Here is a 6,000-nt window from a genome sequence, read left to right on the forward strand (position 1 = left end):
AACAACTTAACATCTTTGAATCAAACACACGCGGTAATCAAATGTGCATGTGATGTACTCCAAACCATAGCAATAGATCAGTAATATTTATTTAACATTATTACAAAAATGTGGTTCCTATTTATTGCACTATTGAACATTGTAAAGAAGACAAGTGGGGGTCCCGGGTTAATATCCGGAAAGAATAGCATTCGTTTCTTAGACACCATAAACAATCATATCATATACAGTGGCGGATTTAGGATTTCATTTCATTTCATTTAGTTATTCGTTGTTGCTTTACCTTATAGTAGGTGGCAACACCATGTCCCTAATACATGCAAACAATATACTTAGCACAAATACTAAAATTACAAAATGTATAACATATTAAAACAAACCGACACATTTAAAAAAACACATTTGGTCTAGGGAGGGGCGCATACGTTTTAAAAAAAAACATTTATTATACGTTTAAAAATAGAACATTTTGACGACAATAAACGTCCTGATGGAATGACCCTTGTGCCTTGGACCAAAGGACAAATGCTAGTTTGGGATGCCACATGCACCGACACTCTAGCACCATCCCATGTTAATTTATCAAGTAAAACGGGTGGTGCAGTAGCTGAATCTGCGGCAGGGATAAAAATAAGGAAATATTGTTCAATTATAGAACAGAACCATATTTTTATACCTTTCGCAGTAGAGACTTTGGGACCTTGGTGCAGAGAGGCTCGTAATTTTGTGGAGTGTTTAGGAAAACGTATTGCCAGTATTACTGGAGAACCTCGAGCTACTAGTTTTAAATATATTTAAAACAAAAAATCAGTATTGCTATACAACGTGGCAATGCGGCAAGTATAATGGGGACGCTTCCAACTGCGATCCCCATGGAAGAAATTTATTATTTGTTATGAATATTTAAAAAATTTTAACTTTGTAATTAATTATTCGTATTATATTTTAATATTGTTGTAAATTAATTAATTGTAAATAAATAAACAACAATTAAATTATTTTGGGCATAATACGTAATATATTGAACAAATAACTAATTCTTCATAAACTAAGAAAAGAAAAACCCAGAAAAAGGCTAAATGGCAAAGTCGCGAGTTTTCTCTTTGTCGGCGCAAATCGATTTTTTTCCACTTTCCACGAAATTTGTCAAATATAAAGGGTTTTTCATTAAGAGTGCTCGAACTTTGAAATGAAATAAAGCAACCTGTTTAAGTGATACTCGTATTACCACAATTTTGATAATATTTTAAAGGATATTCGATGACACTATGTAAGGAAAATAATTTCAGCCAAATGGCTCCCGCGACACCGCTGTAGATGTTGAATTCTGGTGGACAAATTTTGGACATCTTCGCTTAAACTGGGCTCAATTTTACGAAGAACGCGAGTTATGCGTGACCTTTAGGGCAGCAATTGAGTGTGGTTTGTCTGCATAGACTAGGGAACTGAACTTTATAAATTATATGGATGAAAACCCAAGTCTCGACGCAAAATCCGCCAAAGTTGATGTCGCAGAAAGGGGTCTTTCTTGCGCACTACACAGAATGAACTGTTTGGTGTTTTCTCGCACACTGTCCTGAACGGCAATAATATTCTCCAACGATCTTGCGTTTCTTTGACGTACAGGCGCTGCTTCGTCAATCACTGATCCCGTTGTCTCAAATTTTTATTAAAAAACGGATTGTGGACTCTGCAGGAAGGCCTTGAACGCCATAAATTGGACACAACGCACGGAACGCTAGGCGAACGCAGCACTGATTTTGATAATCAATTTTAACAATTTCTACGCGTTGTTGAAGCGTGTAGCGTTCCATGGTGAAATGACAGTACTAAATACGTACTTTTGCCACATTTGACAGCTATCGCTTTACCAAGATGGCTGCTATGCGCTTTCAAAGTTGAGCGTCCCTATTGAAAAACCATTTAGGTATCCTTATACAATTGTGCGCAGGTGCACCATCTTGCTGAAACCAACAGTTTCCAACTTTTGTTTTCTTTTGCGTGCCGTACATCATTTTATTCGTAGGAAAAAATGCTACTCAGTATAGTATCTACTTTTTTTACGGGCCATATAAAAAAATAAAGTTGATAATGATTTCTCCGAAATGAAACGTCTCAACGTCTCTGGTAAAATTTAATAAGTGACAATGAGAAAATGTTTTTTTTTGTATCCGCTCAAATAACATCAGAAAAAAATAAAAACGAAATCAACAAATTTCTTGCCTTTCACCATCTTCTATGGTTTCTGAAATTCTCATCTGGGACACAGTGTATAGCTGCACTTCACCCAAAAGTTGTGCTAATAGCTGCACTTCACCCAAAAGTTGTGCTAACGGCGGATTATCCGTACTCTTTTATCAATTAAAATGTTATCAACTGCAACTACCAGACGAGCATTAGGTATTAATATTTATGTTTAAATTTAATAATTTTTTTCACTAAGTCAGTTATTACATGATTAAGAATTGGAATAATTATACAACTCTTTTCCAATAGTCACTAGGTGACCGCCTGCGTAACTACCACTGTCTAGGAGTGTCTAGGAGCAGGAGGGGGCGCGCGCCTTTTGCGCCCCCCCCCCCCTTAAAATCCGCGCCTGTATCATACAAATTCTTTTACGTGACGTACCGTCTCTATTTTTATGGTCCGCGGACCTCGGACCATTTACTGTATTTAATTTTTACTTTTTTTTTTAATTTATCCCTCGTGTGTAAAAATTAAATTGAGAGAGCGAGTCGCCCCTTCTGACCTATACTTCCGACGTCGCTGGGCTCAAATTATCGGCTAGTTAGCCGCTGAATCGGTAGGGAAGGCAACACCTACTCACATCACACATGGGCTTACCTATGTCCCAGTAGGTAGTCTACCCCAAATATTGTGTTTTCAGAACCTCTTCCCTCTCAGCACCGTAACTCCGTTCCTTCCGTTCCCATCCTTAACTTTGGCTGGGAGGGCCAGGAAAGCCTGAGCACCCCGCCCCGGGTATCTTTCGGGGTGACTTTTTAAGTAAAACCATTCGCATCATAGGGATTTCAATGTAAAATTCATAACATGTGATTATTAGCTCCCCAAATTATTTTAGAGTAAAAATGTATTAAAGTTTTTTGTCGAAAAAAATTTTTTTCGCCAATCAACCGTATTAGTTTTCAATTTTTTTCATATAAAGACGGAAAATTGGAAAAATAAAACCCGGATCTTTTTTCAATAATCTGTGATGCTATGGAATTTTCTAAAACAAAATGATATCCAGTTATCAATTAGCAGCAGTTCGAAATTGATTTTATGTTCAACTTGATTACTGTCTTGCAGTTAATGGTGACTTATTCGAACATTTATTGTAAATTGTTATATTAGAAAACCGTTTTTAGTAATTTGGTCTTTCTTTATGTTGAATTCGCTGTTCTAAATATAATACTTTTTGATAGAATTTCATTTGTTTTATAGCAGACATTCCATGGCATGACGGATATTGGGGTAGTTTTTGTATTATAAAATTCCATGGTATCACAGATTATTGAAAAAGATGCGGGGGTTTTATTTTTCGAATTTTCCGTCTTTATTATGCAAAAAATTGAAAACTAATACGGTTGATTGACGTAAAAAATTTTTTTCTACAAAAAACCTTAAAACATTTTTGCTCTAAAATAATTTGTGGAGGCAATATTCGCATGTTATGAATTTTACATTGAAATCCCTATGATGCGTTACGCAAGTCACTACCCAGTATACATAACAACTCTGTGAGAATTATCTTGTTCTGTGCGCCCTCTAGTATGAGAAACCTCATTCGTAACAACAAATAATGGTAACGGTGAGAAACTTAAAGGGGGCTTCTATACCGACTATTGTACTGCGGGATTTTTCTAAAAGATGTCGGAAAAGTACTCATTTAAACTGTTATATTTCTAAAGATAGCGCGCCGTACGTCTTTCCTTTCTACTTCGTTAACTTTGGCGCCCACAACTTCAAAAGGACGAATTGTCAGTCGCGGTCCAACATACGGCACGCAACGCAAAGAGCGCGAGAAAAATTCAAAATGCGTTGCTTATCACTGCCACAATTATTTTATAATTAGTTTATAATAATCGATTTTATACACGAAAACGAAAGCTTCTCGGCAGCTATTTGAATTTATGAGTAGTCGTCCTTATTATTTATGTGCGCTTACCTAATTTTCACTTTCGTTCGTAGCTAAATTAATTCAAAATGTGTAGGTGCGGAGTGCTAATTTCTAGTGTTTTTGTGATAGTGTCAAATGTATTATTAGTGACTAGTTTTAACATCGATACCTTCAATTATGTACAACACAAGGGACAAAATCGGTCCATGTTTGGGTTTAGTGTTGCGACTCATAAAGAACAGGGAAGAAGTTGGTAAGTTGCGCTCGTCCGCATTTAAATTGTAATTGTTACGAAAACGCTATTCAGCAAAAGATGTTTCTGCATTTACCTACCTATACACTTTCAGTTGTCTTCAGACATAAATTTAGTTTGCACACGTGCGTTTGAGCGGTGGAAACAGTACGAACGAAAATATCCCGTGAAATATAGGTTTTTACTTGCTTTTAACGTCAGCTCGTGTGTAAAAATAAACCCAAATAAAAAGTAGCACTTTTTTGATAACTTACACGAAAAAAGTTGTCGGACAACATCTTTCCCTTTCGTTTCGGGCGGGCGCCTTTGCTTTGCGAGGATGCAACACCAGTGCCATTCGCTAAATATAATTCGGAACGGGTGCGACCGATTCTTGCAAGATTAAAAGGATTGGCTATTCATCTCTAAATTGCGATTAATGATGTAACCTACATTTGCAGCGCTCTATCCGTCAAATTCTATTAACGCGAATTCTATCCTTGAGCTGTAATTGGTATGTTATTGTTTTAGGCTACCAATAAATAATGTACAATATTTGTATTTATTAGCACACGTATAATTAGTACTTTACCCATGAATGAAAGTTCCACCCACGTAGGCACTTCCTAAACGGATCATTCCTGGCGTAGGTACCTAAATCTAATTTCCAAATTATTGCACGTGGGCATTTTAGCCGTAGTTTTTTTTTTAGTAAACCGGTTCCTACTTTTCACAACACGGAAGTCAGATTGACAAAAATTTGTTAATCGGTAAAGGAAACGGAACTGCATGAGATGGGCAACCTTTGATCGCATGGATTTACTTTTCCAGCTTCTCACGTTTGTCATTTTTTGCGTATCAAAAAATTCACGCATATCCTCAAACCTAAAAACCTCCGCTACGCTCATCTAAACTGTACAAGCACAAAGGTCCATCCTCGCCTTTACTTATCCATTCAATTATAATTCCGTAATAACCATCAGAGTCGTTTTATCCAAATTAAAATCTTTCTGGTTGATATTCGTAAACCTTTTTTTTAAACCCGTATTGTCTTTACACAGCAATTTTGTAGGGAGTTGATTTTCCATTGAACGCACCAACGTATATTTGTGGGCCAGCTCTCACAAAAGGCGTGATTGATGGTCGAAATGAATAAATAAATTATATAGTTCAACGACTGCAATAAAAACCTTGGAAAAATGTGATAATTTTTAACTAATTGAAGATAATGACCGTTTACTGTTTTCTAACACGCAAATCATCAAGCGCTTTCGGCGGCCCACGAGTTTGATTATTATCAACTCTTTTGTTTATTGTTTAAAATTGATTTATTAAACGTTTTATTTGTGTGTTCGTGCTTAATTCAGAGATTAGAGTAAAACAATTATCCAATCTGGGTGGTAGGTACCTATATTGTTCAGTAGCGGTTCCTCGGCTTGTCTTTAAGCTCTCTAAAATACGATCTATGTCATGCTTTATTAGTGTGATCCACATAGGGAAATTACGAGGGAAATTATGTATTCTTTTAAAAAAGCTGTCTGTATTGTGACGTACTCAGGCCAGCCCCGAGAGACTGCGCAACTCATGATTTAAATTTAAAACTTTCCCTCCAAACTAACTGAACCTGAACCCCATGGCACATGATCGT

The 6,000-nt window shown here is 36.5% G+C and overlaps 1 long non-coding RNA gene across 1 annotated transcript; it reads left to right on the top strand.

Annotated features, from left to right (window-relative positions):
* The first annotated feature begins 3,972 nt into the window (after nt 1-3,972).
* LOC116176796 lies at nt 3,973-5,626 on the top strand. The gene is made up of 3 exons (XR_004146524.1): nt 3,973-4,866; nt 4,922-5,002; nt 5,053-5,626. It is a non-coding gene; the product is annotated as an uncharacterized LOC116176796 (long non-coding RNA).
* Nucleotides 5,627-6,000: the final 374 nt, after the last annotated feature.

Source organism: Photinus pyralis, unplaced genomic scaffold, assembly GCF_008802855.1.
Source record: "Photinus pyralis isolate 1611_PpyrPB1 unplaced genomic scaffold, Ppyr1.3 Ppyr1.4_LG7, whole genome shotgun sequence".
Classification (NCBI taxonomy): domain Eukaryota; kingdom Metazoa; phylum Arthropoda; class Insecta; order Coleoptera; family Lampyridae; genus Photinus; species Photinus pyralis.